This window comes from Cherax quadricarinatus, chromosome 51, assembly GCF_038502225.1.
Source record: "Cherax quadricarinatus isolate ZL_2023a chromosome 51, ASM3850222v1, whole genome shotgun sequence".
Classification (NCBI taxonomy): Eukaryota; Metazoa; Arthropoda; class Malacostraca; order Decapoda; family Parastacidae; genus Cherax; species Cherax quadricarinatus.
Window position 1 is genome coordinate 21851704 of NC_091342.1, and position 18859 is coordinate 21870562.

An 18859-nucleotide genomic window follows, 5' to 3' on the forward strand; every position below is an offset into this window, starting at 1 on the left:
TGCTGTTCTGAGGTTTGCTAGGCGCCCATATGCTGCAGCAGTTATTTGGTTGATGTGCGCTTCAGGAGATGTGCCTGGTGTTATACTCACCCCAAGATCTTTTTCCGTGAGTGAGGTTTGTAGTCTCTGGCCCCCTAGACTGTACTCCGTCTGCGGTCTTCTTTGCCCTTCCCCAATCTTCATGACTTTGCACTTGGTGGGATTGAACTCCAGGAGCCAATTGCTGGACCAGGTCTGCAGCCTGTCCAGATCCCTTTGTAGTTCTGCCTGGTCTTCGATCGAGTGAATTCTTCTCATCAACTTCACGTCATCTGCAAACAGGGACACCTCAGAGTCTATTCCTTCCGTCATGTCGCTCACAAATACCAGAAACAGCACTGGTCCTAGGACTGACCCCTGTGGGACCCCGCTGGTCACAGGTGCCCACTCTGACACCTCGCCACGTACCATGACTCGCTGCTGTCTTCCTGACAAGTATTCCCTGATCCATTGTAGTGCCTTCCCTGTTATCCCTGCTTGGTCCTCCAGTTTTTGCACCAATCTCTTGTGTGGAACTGTGTCAAACGCCTTCTTGCAGTCCAAGAAAATGCAATCCACCCACCCCTCTCTCTCTTGTCTTACTGCTGTCACCATGTCATAGAACTCCAGTAGGTTTGTGACACAGGATTTCCCGTCCCTGAAACCATGTTGGCTGCTGTTGATGAGATCGTTCCTTTCTAGGTGTTCCACCACTCTTCTCCTGATAATCTTCTCCATGATTTTGCATACTATACATGTCAGTGACACTGGTCTGTAGTTTAATGCTTCATGTCTGTCTCCTTTTTTAAAGATTGGGACTACATTTGCTGTCTTCCATGCCTCAGGCAATCTCCCTGTTTCTATAGATGTATTGAATATTGTTGTTAGGGGTACACATAGCGCCTCTGCTCCCTCTCTCAATACCCATGGGGAGATGTTATCTGGCCCCATTGCCTTTGAGGTATCTAGCTCACTCAGAAGCCTCTTCACTTCTTCCTCGGTTGTGTGCACTGTGTCCAGCACATGGTGGTGTGCCCCACCTCTCCGTCTTTCTGGAGCTCCTTCTGTCTCCTCTGTGAACACTTCTTTGAATCTCTTGTTGAGTTCCTCACATACTTCACGGTCATTTCTTGTTGTCTCTCCTCCTTCCTTCCTTAGCCTGATTACCTGGTCCTTGACTGTTGTTTTCCTCCTGATGTGGCTGTACAACAGTTTCGGGTCAGATTTGGCTTTCGCTGCTATGTCGTTTTCATATTGTCTTTGGGCCTCCCTTCTTATCTGTGCATATTCGTTTCTGGCTCTACGACTGCTCTCCTTATTCTCCTGGGTCCTTTGCCTTCTATATTTCTTCCATTCCCTAGCACACTTGGTTTTTGCCTCCTGCACCTTTGGGTAAACCATGGGCTCATCCTGGCTTTTTCATTATTCCTGTTACCCTTGGGTACAAACCTCTCCTCAGCCTCCTTGCATTTTGTTGCTACATATTCCATCATCTCATTAACTGGCTTCCTTGCCAGTTCTCTGTCCCACTGAACCCCGTTCAGGAAGTTCCTCATTCCTGTGTAGTCCCCTTTCTTGTAGTTTGGCTTCATTCGTCCTGGCCTTCCTGCTTCTCCCTCCACTTGTAGCTCTACTGTGTATTCGAAGCTTAAAACCACATGGTCACTCGCCCCAAGGGGTCTTTCATATGTGATGTCCTCGATATCTGCACTACTCAAGGTGAATACTAAGTCCAGCCTTGCTGGTTCATCCTCTCCTCTCTCTTGTAGTGTCCCTTACGTGTTGGCACATGAAGTTTTCCAGTACCACCTCCATCATCTTAGCCCTCCATGTATCTTGGCCCCCATGTGGGTCCAAGTTCTCCCAATCGATCTCCTTGTGGTTAAAGTCACCCATGATCAGGAGCTTTGCCCTGCATGCATGAGCTCTTCTCGCCACTGCAGCCAGTGTGTCAACCATCGCTCTATTGCTCTCGTCGTACTCTTGCCTTGGCCTCCTGCTGTTCTGTGGTGGGTTATACATCACTGCTATTACCACCTTGGGACCTCCAGAGTGAAGCGTTCCCGCTATGTAATCACTTTCTTCTCCGCTGTCTCCTCTCTCCAGCTCATCAAAATTCCAGCGATTTTTGATCAGCAATGCCACTCCTCCACCCCCCCTGTTCCCTCTGTCTTTCCTCAGGATTTGGTATCCCATTGGAAAAATGGCATCTGTTATCATACCTGTAAGCTTGGTTTCTGTGAGAGCTATGATGTCCGGTGATGCTTCTTTGACTCTTTCATGCCACTCCTCCCACTTATTTGTTATTCCATCAGCGTTTGTGTACCATACCTTCAGTTTCCTTTCCAACACTGTGGTTTGGGGGGCCTGTGAGGGTGGGAGACCTGGTGGCATGCTGTGGGATTCTGTAGCTCGGTGTTGGGTGGAGGCTGTGGGTATGGATTTTAGTGTGTGTTGGGATGGTGTGATAGGTTGTATGGTTCTGAGAATAGTTGTGTGTGTGCTTGCCCTTGCTGTTCTGTTCTGCTCTGACTGACCTCTGCTGGTTCCATCCTTGTCTCTTTTCCTAGCTCCTTTCGCTTTTTTGTCCTCTCCCTCAGCTGCTGTCATTCTGATTTTGTTCTATCTCTGTCTAGGAACACCCTCTTGTACTCTTCCGAGTATTTCAATCGTGGTTTCTCTTGGAGGATCCTGTTCCGCACTGTTTCCGTCCTGAGAATCAGCTTAATTGGTCGGTTTCTCCCCTTCGAGTACCCCCCTATTCTCTGAAAATTTACAATCTCGTCCATCTCTTCACCTATTTTCATGATGATTTTCTCGATCTCCTTTCTTTCTTCCTGCTGCCTTTCAGTGTGTGTCCTTTCCTCTCTCTCCTGAAGCCCATGGATAAACACTGATTTTGCCCTTTCCTCCTCCCATTGCCTCACCCTCTGTGACTCTGGATCCTGCCTGTATGTGGTCAGTTTCTCCCTTGATTTTTCCAGTGGCTCTTGATAGCATGGTTGTACCTCAGCATTCGTGTGTGTGTGTGTGTGTGTGCGCGCGCGCGCGCGTACGTACGTACTTGCCTAATTGTGGTTGCAGGGGTTGAGACTCAGCTCCTTGCCCTGCCTCTTCACTGAGTGCTACTAGGTCCTCTCTCTCTCCCTGCTCCATGAGCTTTATCATACCTCTTCTTAAAGCTATGTATGGTTCCTGCCTCCACTACATCACTTTCTAGGATGTTCCACTTCCTGACAACTCTGTGTCTGAAGAAATACTTCCTAACATCCCTGTGACTCATCTGAGTCTTCAACTTCCAATTGTGACCCCTTGTTGCTGTGTCTCAACTCTTAACATCCTGTTTCTGTCCACCTTGTCGATTACTTTCAGTATTTTGTATGTCGTTATCATGTCCCCCCTATCCCTCCTGTCCTCCAGTGTCATCAGGTCATATTTCCTTAACTCTCCTTGTAGGACGTGCCCTTTAGCTCCAGGACTAGTCTCGTTGCAAACCTTTACACTTTTTCTAATTTCCTGCATGCTTGGCCAGATGTTGGTTCCAAACTGGTGCTGCATACTCCAATATGGGCCTGACATAAACAGTGTACAGAGTCCTGAATGATTCCTTACTGAGATGTTGGAATCCTATTGTTAGGTTTGCTAGTTGCCCATCTGCTGCATCAGTTATTTAGTTGATGTGTGCCTCAGGAGATGTGTTTGGTGTTATACTCACCCCAGGATCTTTTCCTTGAGTGAGGTTTGTAGTCTTTGGCCCCCTAGGCTGTACAGTGTACTCTGTCTGCAGTCTTCTTTGCCCTTCCCCAATCTTCATGATTTTGTATTTGGTGGGGTTGAACTCCAGGAGCCAGATGCTAGACCAGGCCTGCAGCCTGTAAAGATCCCTTTGTGGTCCTGCCTGACTACCCTCTGATTTAATTCTCCTCATTAGCTTCACATAGTCTGCAAACAGTGACACTTCTGAGTATATTCCTTCTGTTGTGTTATTCACATATACCAGAAACAGCACTGGTCCTAGAACTGACCCCTGTGGAACTCTGCTTGTCACAGGCGCCCACTCTGACACCTCATCACGTACCATGACTCGCTGCTGCCATCCCATCAGGTATTCTCTGATCCATTTCAGTGCCTTCCCTGTTTTACCTGCCTGGTCCTCCAACTTTTGCACTAATCTCTTGTGTCGGACTGTGTCGAAAGCCTTCTTACAGCCAAAGAAAATGCATTCTACCCACCCCTTTCCCTCTAGTAGGTTTGTGACACAGGCTTTCCTGTCTCTGAGTCCATGCTAGTTGTCGGGCTGTCATTTATAAGCTCATTCCTTTCTAGGTGGTCCACTACTTGTCTGATAATCTTCTCCATGACTTTGCATACATGTCAGTGACACTGGTCTGTAGTTTAATGCTGTGTGTGTGTGTGTTTGCGTACATACGTACGTACTCGCCTAGTTGTGGTTGCAGGGGTTGAGTCACAGCTCCTGGCCCTGCCTCTTTGTTGGCTGCTACTAGGTCACTCTTCCTGCTCCATGAGCTTTATCATACCTCTTTTTAACCCTTTGACTGTCACAACCCCAAATCCTGAGGCGTCTCCTAGTGTTGCAAAATATTTGAAAAAAAAAAAAAATTATTTTTTCTTGTGAAATGATAGAGAATCTTTTCTCAATGGTAATGACACCAAAAGTACGAAATTTGATGGAAAACTTATGGAATTACGCTCTCGCGAAGTTAGCGACCTCGGTGCTATTTACAAATCGGTGACTTCACCCACTTTGAGCCCTATATTTGGCTAATTTCATTGTTCCAGTCGACCAAACTCATAGCTATTTCTTTAGAACTCCATTTGCTCTATCGACTGAGTACAATAACCTGCCCATTTACCGATTTCAACTACCCAATAAAGTGGTCAGAAATTGGCAATTTGGCCAATTTCACGCAAATTAAAAAATATGCCAATTTCAAAATAGGGTCCAGAATGAACAATGCAGACATTCCTGGCTCCAAAATAACATTTTCTTTGTTCATTAGTCATGTCTTCAGGCCCCTCTGATATTAATCTTGCTTTCTATTTTGAATTTTTTTCAAACATAAAATAGAAGATTTACTGTTATGCAGACTACCGCAGTATTGTAATAATTGTATAAATAATGTCATCCCATTCATGACTGCATATTAGAATGGCTAGTTGGACATTTATTGAACAATTACATCACTTGTTTACTCTTGAACATCAGCAAAAATCGAACATTTCCCCTACTTTGATCTCCATTTCAAGGTCCTTTTCATAGTAAAACCAATCAAAATCGCCTCCATTTCTATAATATGTTTTCCATTCTATCAAATGTGACTATGAAAACGAGAATATAACCATAAAAACTATACAAAAATACACCTCAAAGTCGGCATTTTAATCCAAAAGCACCGTTGGAGTTTTTTTTCCTCATTATGCACTACATGCTGCAGGATTTTTTTTATACTGTGCACACTGACCAAACAGACCCATTCTCTCACATGTGGGTCAACCAGCTTTCTTCCGCTTGATTTGAAGCTGCTAGAATTTTTGAGTACAGTAGGGCCCCACTTATACGGCGAGTTAGGTTCCAGGCTGTCGCCGGAAAGCAGACATCACTGGAAGGCAGAATGCCATTTTTTCCATGTATAAATGCATATAAATGCCAGACAACAAGTTTACACTAAATTATATTAAGTTAGTAATAGAACTAGGCATTAAAAACACACAAAGTAAAATACATTCACAGTACATTCATTACTTACCTTAAAGTACAGTGGACCCCCGGTTAACGATATTTTTTCACTCCAGAAGTATGTTCAGGTGCCAGTACTGACCGAATTTGTTCCCATTAGAAATATTGTGAAGTAGATTAGTCCATTTCAGACCCCCAAACATACACGTACAAACGCACTTACATAAATACACTTACATAATTGATTGCATTCGGAGGTAATCGTTATGCGGGGGTCCACTGTATTTGTAATCTTAATGTAGGGAGAGAGGCGAGTAGTACTTATTTGTAGGAAGTCAGGTGCAGGTAGCCCTGGTTTAGCTTGCTTATATTAATTTGTAGGAAGTCAGGTGCAGGTAGCCCTGGTGTAGGTAGCCCTGGCTCCATGTCTCATACTTAATATACGATATTTAAAACATCCCATAGAGGTAAAATACACATACAGTACACTCATTATTTACCTTAAAATATGTGTAGTCTTAATATAGGAAGAGAGGTGAGTAGTATTTATTTGTCGGAAGTCAGTGTAGGTAGCCGGTAGGTGTAGCCTGCCTGGGCTACACCTACCGGCTACCTACACTGTGACCCAGAGCCATATTATTAACATCGACATACCTTGTTCACTGAATTTAATCATTTCTAACAACTACCTTTAGATGCCATCATAAACGAAGGGAGAAGTAATGAATAATTCATGCCGAAAATTGTAAACAAAAGCGAAGTGGGGGAATGGCTGGGCCAAACGCAGATTCATAAACGTTTTCTCTGATGGCTGAACAGAGAAAACGTAATGTTGTCCCTCCACCCGGCTACCACACAGCTCTACAAGTATTATTATCAGAGCATACATAAAATATGCAATAAATGCCAGACAACAAGTTTACACTAACTTATATTAAGTTAGCAATATTATTATTATTATAATCAAGGGGGAAGCGCTAAACCCATAGGATTATACAGTGCCTGGGGGGGGGATGTGGAAGGCATTCAGGCTTAATTTGGGGAACTGGAGCACAGATCCAATTCTCTAAATCAACAGTCCCTCACCAACATCAAAGTTAGCAATAGAAATAGGCATTAAAAACACAATAAAAGGTAAGATACACACAGAGTACACTTATTACTTACCTTAAAATATTAATATTAATGTGTGAGAGGTGAGTGGCAGGGTGTTTATTAAATAAAACCAGAATGGCACACCATCATCCTCTAACTTGGCACCTAAAGCAAGAGACTTACAACTTCTCTTTTTATCACAGATAACCTTAGACGCCATCGTCATTGAGAGCCAACTAGTTAACGAAAGAGTAAACAAGAGAGAGAATGAGATACAGAGTTGAGACAATGTAAGAACACAAACTGAACAGGTAGTGGGCGATCACTTGGTCAGGCGAAATAAATGCGTATTAATGTGTGTCTACTTTTAGTTCATTCGCGTACGTTTGTAAGAGTTTGTAAAACATTTACCTCAATATTTTTTTATTATAATAATAATTACCTCACAATACAAATACTCTTATATTGTGTACAAGTTGTACAAGTTAGTACAGAATAAACAAACAGCAACACACCATTTTTAGAGTGAATGAAGATAATAATAATATTATTATTATTATAATAATAAAAAGCACTAAACCCACAAGGGTCGTGAATTGCTATATATAGAGTAAAGGCATACAAATAGAATATTTTTCTACAGTTATCCTCCAGTTTGACTAGAGAAAACGTAATTCTTCCGACACTACCTGCACAGCTGCTTTGTAAGCAAATCTCATATTTACGTCAATTTTTATTCTGTGAGTGTATGTATCATATTTATATGCTATGTAACGGGTTTCATATATAATTTTGAGGAAAATATCATAGATAGATTAATAAAAATGCCTATAATAATGTAAAATAAGACATTTAGTGTGCCCAAGAGTGATTATTATTACGTAGTATTGGCGTCATGAGTAGAGAGAGACTTAGCGATTTTAATGTGTACCTTCACACCAGCACAGTGTGTAAGTAGTATATTTAGGTACAGGTACACATAAGTATAATTATCAGAGTACATATAAAATACGCAGTAACTTCAAAACACTTGAAATTTTGGAAAATTTCCTGACGTAATAGATGTGGTCACGGAGAATGTAAACAAACTGGGTGGGGGGCGCCGTATTGAAAGACCGCTTGCCGTATAGCAAATTTGGTCATAATTTGACATCGCCGTATTAGCAGAACGCCTTAAGGCGAAACGCCGTAAAGCGGGGCCCTACTGTATATACATGTATACGTCAAATACGTTGGCTCGTAAGATGTATATATACGACCAAAACAGTCAAAGGGTTAAAACTGTGTTTGGATCCTGCCTCCACTACATCACTTCTTAGACTATTCCACTTCTCTACAAGTCTGTGACTAAAGAAATACTTCCCAACATCCCTCTGTGTGTGTGTGTGTGTGTGTGTGTGTGTGTGTGTGTGTGTGTGTGTGTGTGTGTGTGTGTGAGAGAGAGAGTGAGAGATTTAAATATGAAATAAATCCATTGAGGAGCAGGGGTGTCGTAGATACAAAAAGAGAAAGCTGTGTCAACATCTGTGGTGAGAGACTGTTTAACCTGCTGCCAGCGGATATTAAAAATATTTATGGATGTGAATCAGGGCCACAACAATTGCCTTTCTAATTTTCTACACACCTGTAGTAATCAGTAATTGGTTAATCTTTAATTGTATTAAATGATGGAGTAGTAATAATGCCCTGGTAATTTTGACTCATTGGTTGAAACACAATTTTACATTATGCATCCATCACCACTGTTACCAATAACAGTACCATCACTATCTCCACCAGCAATACCATTACCATCACTACCAGTACCATCACAACTTCCAGCATTACCTATACCATCACTACCTCCACCAACATTACCACTACCATCACTACCTCCACCAACATTACTATTACCATCACTACCACCACCAACATTACTATTACCATCACTACCACCACCAACATTACCAATACCATCCCCAGCATTACCAGTACCACCCCCAGCATTACCAATACATCAACATTACCAGTACCATCACTTACCACCATCACTACCATCACCACTTACACTTACTACACCACCACCACTACCACTACCACTTACTACTTCACCTACTACACTACCATCTACTTCTGTACTTTACCCTCCCTCCCTCTTCACTATTGTCATTTTTCTTGCTCTTCCTTGTTCTTGCCTGTCTTGTGCTTGTGGTTGTTTTGTGCCATGTAATATTATATGCTTGAAAATGGAGCCTTGACTAATTTATGAAAGTGTTTTAGTACATTATAATTTGTGTAGATGCAGTTAGGCTGCCAAAGTGCTTTCTTGAATTTCAAAAGAAGTTGATTATGAGCTTAATCAAAGTGATACCTGCCCCTTTTAAGCTAAGCATGACAGCATTATTTGTGGAGCATTGCTCTGAAAAAAATAATTGTTACCTCTGCAATAAGTTTTAAGAGTAAAGTTTTGGAATCAGACTAAATTTCAGCTTCAAGACAATTGCATGTGTTGCTGCTCATCATAGTTCAGAGAGGTAATTTTTTTTGTTTTTTTGTTTGTTTGACAGTTTTAGAGTAACCTTGTGTGACTTTTGAATATTTAATAAATCAGATGTCTTTCAGTAATTTATTTCCTAGTTAAAAATTTATATTGATAAAAAAAATGTATGTGTAAAATTAGGCACTATATATATATATATATATATATTAGTAAATATAATTATAAAAAGTATTATGGATATTGATAATTTGGCATTCATTTGTTGCTAAACATTAAAGTTTTTCTCTCCACATACATTCAGGTGCACAATTCAACCACATAGTCATTACAGGTGTATTATCTAATAATATAGAAACTTTATCATTAGTTTTTCTTGCATTTCAACGTTAAACAGAATGATCTAAGAAACAGATTATAACATTGTTTTTAGTTAACTTAGATATGTAAACATTTAAATTTGCTTTCATGGGTTAATTTCAAATAGATATGGAAGATAAACTATTACAAGATGTATGTCAGTTTAAGATTATTGGCAAAATTAAGCCAAACTAGTACAGTAGTTATCAAGCCTGGAATGTGCTGCCATTGGTAAATACAGTAGCCGTGATGTACATGACCTTTTTAAAGGTGATTATGTGAGTGAAATGACCAACTGAAGCTCTTGAATACTTGTTTTTTTATGAGCAAATTATATGAAGGCATGAGAAATAATGGTACAAAACAGGATACCTGAGTAAAGTAACAGCATCCAGAGGTACTTTCAAGTAACTTATACATGTGCCTTTTTTTTTGTTTGTTTGTTTGTTTTTTGTTTATTTTGGGTTGTGAGTTTTAAAAACTATGTTTCTGTACTTGCATTAAATTTAAATACTATTTTAGTAAGCAGAAATGACTAACTGCAGCGTTCTCTAATATCTTCAAATGTGCTTTATATACAGTACTTGAAAATATTTTGTATTATGAATGAAAGCAAATATGTAGTTTTGCCAAAACTTATTACAAAGGAATTAATATAAATTAATTATTGGTAGACAGTGCATAAGCCAACAGCTGGTATTTCAGATGCAGCTGGTAAAACCTTATTGTACAATATTTCATCCACAGTACACCTATAACATACAGGTGTACTATGGATGAAATATTGTACACAGAAATATGCAGAAACACTGCCTAGTAAATCATACGATCATCCTGAGGGCAGGCGAGACAGTGGAGTGGAGACAGACGGCAGGAGACATGCTGTTAATCTCTTGATAGTTGGGAGGGATTTTTGTCTGGCTTCATACTATCAGTAAATACAGTGGACCACCGGATATCAGCCGGTGTGGAAATTGGCCAATTCGGAAATTGAGCACTTTTTTTTGCCAAAATTTCCCCCCGAATTTTAGCCATCCACTCAGAAGTCGTTGGTATGAGACATGTCCACCTGCTGGCGATGCGCTTCCTCACATGTATCACACTCAGTCTGCGCGTCTCTCTCGTTGAGTTAGGAATACTCTGTGTGTTCATCCTTTGTTTTTGGTGCTTGTTTATTGATTGCAACTGAAATAAGTCACCATGGGGCCAAAGAAAGTTCAAAGTGCCAGCTCTTTGGTAAAAAAAGGTGAGAAACACGATAGAAGTCAAGAAAGAAGTTATCGCAAAATATGAAAGTGCCGTATGTGTGGTGGAGCTGGCCAGGATGTATGGGAAATCTACATTAACAGTCAGTTCCATCCTGTTGAAAAAAGCAGAAATCGAGGAAGCTTATGTTGCGAAAGGTGTAAATATGCTAACAAAACAGAGGTCTCGAACAATCGAGGATGTGGAGAAGTTATTGTTGGTGTGGGTCAACGAGAAACAATTAGTGGGAGATAGCGTTTCGAAGGAAATAATTTGCGGGAAAGCAAGGCAACTGCATGCGGATCTCATAAAGAAAATGCTGGGAACGAATGCCAACAAAGGCTAGTTCGATAGATTCAAAAAGCGTAGTGACATACACAGTGTTGTAAGGCATGGCAAGGCTGCAAGTTCTGACAAATGTGCAGCCGAAGCATTCGTTGATGAATTCAAGGGGTACATAGAGGCTGAGGTATTCCTCTCCCAACAAGTGTTCAGTTGTGATGAAATAGGCCTCTTTTGGAACAAAATGCCAGAGAGGACCTACATCAAGCAGTAGGAAAAGGTACTGCCAGGACACAAGCCTATGAAGGATAGGCTAACTCTTTTGTCCTGGGGTAACGCTAGTTGAGATTTCAAAGTGAAGCCTTTACTCATGTATCACTGAAAATCCTCGAGTGTTCAAGAAAAACAATGTCATGAAGAGTAAATTGTGTGTGATGTGGACAGCTAACAATAAGGCATGGGTCACAAGGCTAATTTTCTTTGAGTGGGTCAATGAGGTGTTTGGCCCGAGTGTGAGGAAATACCTCCTGGAAAGTAAATTGTCACTTAAGTGCCTCCTGGTAATGGACAGTGCTCCTGCTCATCCTCCAGACATTGTTTGAGGAATGTAACTTCATGTCAGTGAAGTTTTTGCCCCCTAATACCACTCCTCTCATCCAGCCCATGGACCAGCAGGTCATTTCAAACTTCAAAAAACTGTACGCCAAAGCAGTGTTTTGAAGTGACCTCGGATACTGAATTGACCCTGAGATTGTTCTGGAGGAATCACTTCAATATCCTCCATTGCATAAGCCTTATAGATATGGCTTGACAGGGAGTGATTTCCAGGACTTTGAACTCTGCTTGGAGAAAATTGTGACCAGAATGTGTTCTCGACAAGGATTTTGAAGGGTTTGAGGCTGACCCTGATGACCCTGCACCTATTGTGGAATCTATTGTGTCTTTGGAGAAGTCCATGGGGTTGGATGTGAGTGGTGAGGATGTGGAAAAGTTGGTGGAGGACCCCAGGGAAGAGCTAACCACTGAAGAGCTGCAACACCTTCAACAGGAAAAGCAACAGACTGCAGCTGAGGATATTGCTTCAGAGGAGAAAGAGAGGGGGAAGAATGTGCCTTCTTCAGTGATTAAGGACATCTGTGCAAAGTGGAGTGAGGTGCAAAGTTTTGCGGAGAATTATCACCCTGACAAAACTTTTACAAGCCGTGTCTGCAACATGTTCAATGACAATGTTTTGTCCCATTTTAGGCAGATTTTACAGAGATGCCAGAAACATGCCTCTCTGGACAGATTTTTGGTGTGACAGGGGTGCAGCAGCTCTCAAGTTGGTCCTAGTGGCAGTAAAAGACAAAGAAGGGAAGTAACCCCAGAGAGGGCTTTGATACCTGAAGTAGTCCTTATGGAGGGGTATTCCCCTTCCAAACAATAAACTTTCTTCTCTCTCCCCTCCTTGCCTTCTTCCAGATAGCAACAAGAGTCTTCAATAAAGGTATTTAATGTTCATTTATTATTAAAATTACTGCTTTATATTTCTTTCTCTTTGTTTTCTGTATGTAAAACTGTAGGTATTTTTTAAAAAATGTATTTTTTGTTAATATGTTTGGATGTCTGGAATGGATTAATTGGATTTACATTATTTCTTATGGGAAATATTACTTCGGTTTTCTGCCATTTCAAATTTAGGCCACCCTTCTGGAATGCATTACAGCCGATAACTGGGGTCCACTGTAGTAGTAGGTGTAGTTGCCAAAGTATTTTATTTAAAAGGGCTTGTTCAGGTGCTTCATACACTTTGAATCATGATTACCAAGAGAAGGCAGGGCTTGAATCTAGGCATCAGGTCAATGAGTTATGTTGTGTGTGTTGATCCTGGGCGAGTTATGATGGGTTTTATTAGAGTATACGTGACTGTTTTGTTCCATTGTTTTGATGAGGTGGATAGCTGCCTTAAGGTACCTTCACTTTTCCCTCTTATTTTCTTGATACATACATTAGTTATGCTTTCCTCAGTCCGTGATGTGGGAATGCATGTTATCTTCCGTTCAGCATGTATACTTGTGTTCCTGAAGGTGTGTCTGCAAATCTTGAGGTTGTTTCATCAAAAGTGAATTTGTCACATTTTGTTGAATTTCAAGTTTCGTAAACTAATTACTGTATTGTTTTTGTGGTAAAACCTGGTTATACTCTAATGCTAGGAGTGATGGATACCATGCAGACAACACCTGGAGTGTTTATTAAGAAATGTTTTGCCTGCACAGCAAGCTCGTCAATCTAAAACAGAGGTCTGAGAAAGGAGCCTTTTATAATAGAGCCAGTGGAAGAAGATGCAGTGGTTGAAGATGTAACATGTGGGCAGTGCCAACTACCTTCAGTAGGTCAGGCCCTTAAAGTGGACCATATATTTAACCCGTAATCAGTCCAAATATATATATACGTTCTCTCGCCTAGTGCCCTGAATATTTTGAAAAGATAAAATCATTTTTTTTATGTAGAAATAAAGAGCACGTTTTTCTAAGTGTTCTTTCTTTCAACACAACGGCCATATCCCACCGAGGTGGGGTGGCCCAAGAGTAAAAACGAAAGTTTCTCCTTTTACATTTAGTAATATATACAGGAGAAGGGGTTACTAGCCCCTTGCTCCCGGCATTTTAATCGCCTCTTAAAACACACATGGCTTACGGAGGAAGAATTCTGTTCAACTTCCCCATGGAGGTAAGAGGAAATAAACAAGAACAAGAACTAGAAAGAAAATAGAAGAAAACCCAGAGGGGTGTGTGTATATATATGCTTGTACATGTATGTGTAGTGTGAGCTATGTGTAAGTAGAAGTAGCAAGATGTACCTGAAATTTTGCATGTGTATGAGACAAAAAAAAAAAAGACACCAGCAATCCTGCCATCTTGTAAACCAATTACAGTGGACCCCCGCCTTACGATACTAATCCGTTCCTGAGAGCTCATCATATGCCAAAATTATCGTAAGGCGAATTAATTTTCCCCATAAGAAATAAAGGAAATCAAATTAATCCGTTCCTGACACCCCAAAGTATGAAAAAAAAAAAATTTACCACATGAAATATTAATTTTAATACACACAAACTGAAGAAGATGTGCACAGTTAATACTTGCTGGATACTTGCCTGATGGCAACATCAAGTCCTGCGCTTGCAGAAGTGTTCCCCATATATCTTTTTTTCTTGTTTTTATATTATTTTATATAATTTTTATGTTCTGATAATTACAATTTATAGTAGTTCTTGTCACTTCATAACCAATCTTTGTTCTGACACTAATATTAGGTACTGAAATTGTATTCAAATTGTCACAAACACATTGACAGGTGGACATTTACACCTGCCTTGGTCATTTACTATTGTCTAGGAATATATACAAAGTATTTATAGGTCCCAGCAATGTTTTAGATACGTGGGATTATATAATATTAATAAATATGAGTAGTATAAATACACCTACCATCCGACTTACGACCGAGTTCGGTTCCGAGAAACCGGTCGTAAGTCGAAATGGTCGTAAGTCGAACTTTACTACTGAATATCAACAAAACATTTTTGTAATTACTTTATTTTATTGCTTTATTTTGGTATTTCATGTTTTACTTTACTTTTTATGCTGTTAGTACTGTATTTTATACTGTAAGATTTAGGATAAACACTGTGTACAACACAGATAGTTGTTTATTTCCCAGAAATTTGGCATAAAAAACACGGTCGTAAGTCGAGTGGTCGTAAGTCGAGCAGGTCGTAAGTCGGATGGTAGGTGTATAAGTATGTATAATTCCTTTATATAAAGGGAAGGGGGACAAAGAGATTGTAAAAATTATAGAGGAATAAGTTTACTGAGTATACCAGGAAAAGTGTATAGTAGGGTTATTATTGAAAGAATTAGAGGCAAGATTCACAAAATCGTAATGACACGATTGCAAACAAACCATACCAAGGATGGGGTTTGAACCCGCAGTCAGAGAGTCTCAAAACTCCAGACCATCGCGTTAGCCACTGGGCCAGCTAGCTTAATGAGATTTGTGCAACTAGGTATATTTCTACACAATAGGAAGGTTAGTATAGGCACCACTGTGTCCACAAAAAAAAAAAAAATAAGACACCAGTCAAACCCAGCCCCTCCCACTCATATATTTGTCCAGTCTCTTTTTAACCCTTTGAGGGTTTTGGACGTACTAGTACGTCTTACGCGCAGGGGTTTTTGACGTACTAGTACGCATAAATTCTAGCGCCGTCAAATCAAATCTCGCGGGAAAAGGCTGGTAGGCCTCCATATGAAAGAATGGGTCTATGTGGTCAGTGTGCACGGTATGAAAAAAATCCTGCAGCACACAGTGCATAATGAGAAAAAAAAAACTTTGACCATTTTTTTGGAATAAAACAGCGACTTTGCACTGTATTTTTGTATGGTATTTATTGTTGTATTCTAGTTTTCTTGGTCTCATTTTATAGAATGGAAGGCATATCACAGAAATTGAGATGATTTTGACTGGTTTTACAATGAAAAGTACCTTGAAATTGAGCTCAAAGTAGCAGAAATGTTCGACTTTTACCAAAGTTCAAAAGTATACAAATCATGCCAAGCGTCCAATACACGTCAACTGGTGAGTCTAATATTCTTTTGCAAGTGCGCCAGTATGATTTATACCTTTTTTTACACTAATGCAGTAGTCTGCATAACAGTAAATCTTTTATTTTTTGTGAGAAAAATTCAAAGTGGAAAACAAAAGAATGTAAGAGGGGCCTTGAGACGTGACTAACGAACAGAGGAAATGTCATTTTAGTGCCAGGAATGTATTTCTTGTTTGTTCTGGACCCTATTCGGAAATTGGCATTTTTTGAAATTTGTGTGAAATTGGCAAAATTGCTAAATTCTGACCACTGTATTGGATAGTTGAAAATCATAAATGGGTGGTTTCTTGCACTTATTCAATAGAAAAAATGTAGTTCTAGCGAAATATTCATGTTTTTTGTCGACTAGTACAGTGGAATTGGCCGAAAATGGGGCTCAAAGTGGGCAAAATGGCCGATGCGTAAACATCACCGAGACCGCTAACTTCGTGAGAGCATAATTCCGTAAGTTTTCCATCAAATCTCATAATTTTGGTGTCATTATGATCGGGAAAAGATTCTCTTATCTTTTCATAGGAATTTTTTTTTTTTTTTTTAAATTTGGCCGACCCTGAGAACGAGTTTCTGAGAGGGCCTATCGACCCTCAAAGGGTTAAAGCTACCCAAGATCCTAGCCTCGACCACCCTACTTGGAAGACTATTCCACGCATCCACCACTCTGTTCGAAAACCAGTACCTATGTCCTTTGTAAATCTAAATTTATCCAACTTAAATCCATTATTTCTGGTTCTTTCCTGGTTCTACACCCTCAGTACTTTATTAATATCACCTTTGTTTATGCCCATCATCCACTTATACACCTCGATTATATCTCCCCTCATTCTACATCTCTCCAGAGAGTGGAGATTCAAGGCTCTAAGTCTGTCTTCATATGGGAGATTCCTTATACAGTAAATCATTTTATTCATTCTTCTTTGTATGTTTTCTAATAAGTCTATATTCATCCTGTAGTAAGGAGACCAAAACTGAGTGGCATAATCCAAGTTAGGCCTCTCTAGTGATGTATAGAGCTGTAAAATAACTTTTGGACTTCTGTTACTTACATTTCTTGAAATAAATCCCCGTAATCTGTTAGCCTTATTCCGCACACTTTGGCACTGCTGTCTTGGCTTTAGATTTCTGCTTACCATGACTCCCAAGTCTTTTTCACATACTGTATGATCATGCTCTACTTCACCTAGTTTATATCTTCAAGGGTTATTTTCATTACCAAGGACTAGTACCTTACACTTACCCACATTGAACTTCATCTGCCATTTTTGAGTACTGGAAATGGGAAGTACAATGCCTACACTTTAAAAGGGGTTTGAGATATTGGCAGTTTGGAGGGATATATTATATATCTTTATATATACTTCTAAACTGTTGTATGTGGGGTGCCTCTGCAAAAACAGTGATTACGTATGAGTGAGGTGAAAGTGTTGAATGATGATGAAAGTACAGTGGAACCTCAAAAATCGAACTGCTCCCAACACGACCAATTATGTAAGTGTATTTTTGTAAGTGCTTTTATAAGTGTATTTTTGAGGGGTCTGAAATGGACTAATCTATACACAAATAACCCGCACATAAAAGAGAGAAGCTTACGACGACGTTTCGGTCCGACTTGGACCATTGACAAAGTCACACTAACCAGAAGTGGAGCAGGACGGCTATATATAGGCAGGAAGAGGTGGCGGTAGTAGTAGTACAAGAATGGTATATAATACCGACAAGATGAAATTAAGACACATGCGCAACACCCGGGCATCCCTATCGTAGACGTTTTGCCATCCAGCCAGCCGCTGATGGGAATAAATTCATTCGGTAAAGGCACTCGAACAGCCTTCTGGACCGAAGAAAGTTCGATATTTGAGGTTCCACTGTATTTTCTTTTTGGGGATTTTCTTTCTTTTTGAATCACTCTTGCCTCAGTGAGAGATAGCCGACTTGTTGAAAAAAAAAAAAATAATAGTAAGTTCCCTTGAAGTATGATATAAGACAAGTGTCAGTCTACTGCTGACAGTGCAGTGATAAGATAAGATACGTGGTGACATTTGATGAGCGTCGACCCTGATTTATTTGTTTTCACTGTTACACATAAACACATCTGTCCCTCTGTCTGTCTGTCAAGCTCTCTGTCTGTGTGTCTGTCTAGCTCTCTGTTTATCTCTGTCTCTTATCGGTCTCTCTGCTTGTCTTTCTCTGTCTCAGAGAGAGCCACTCATGAACCAACAGGTATTACATATGCTATAAGCACAGTATAGCACTTTGTCTGGATTTTTTGGGTTATCCTAGGTAATTTACACTATACAGTAATTGTACTCGTGTACCTGTGAGAGATAGACAGAGACAGATAGAAAGAGATAGAGACAGATGGAGACAGACAGAGAGATAGACATAGATACAGACAGACAGATGGAGATAGAGCCAGCCAGTTGACCGGCCAGCCAGCAAGTTGGCCTGCCAGCCACTCAGTCACCCAGCCAGCCTGCCAAACATGTATTACATGTTCCAGAATTGTTTCTCTTTACTTAGGGATAGGTTATAAGACATTCTGAAAGGGTGTTGCACAAATGTTGCACATGGGTTATTATTGAGGTTTTTGATATTTCCTCGACCACTTATGGCCACATCCACCTCAAAGCCACTAAACTCAGGATCAACATCACTTTCCTCTTAAAATGGGAGTGTTAATACTACATGAAATCAGTGAATCCCAGGTGTTTGCCATGCTGTTTGCTCTAGCTGGTGCTCAATTGACTTGGTGCTCCCACAAGGTACTAAGTGGTCCCAGATTTTTTAATACTGTGCACACCAAGGGCTAAGACCCATTCTATGCTGACCAGGCATCTTAGGCCAATCATGCCAAATTAGGAGGCAGGAAAAATAAAACGTGGATTTACATTTGGGGCACTAGCGGTACTAACGTATATACACTGGACCCCCGGATTACATAATTAATCCATTCCAGAGAGAGTGACTTACTCAGAATCTGACATTCCAAATTAATTTTCCCCATAAGAAATAATGGAAATCCAATTAATCCGTTCCAGAC

At 40.4% G+C, this 18859-nt stretch overlaps 1 protein-coding gene across 5 annotated transcripts in view; it reads left to right on the forward strand.

The window, feature by feature from the left end:
• LOC128694636 (palmitoyltransferase ZDHHC20-A) overlaps positions 1–18859 on the forward strand; it is a 294832-nt gene that overhangs the window by 178054 nt on the left and 97919 nt on the right. The gene's annotated exons all lie outside the window — the stretch shown is intronic.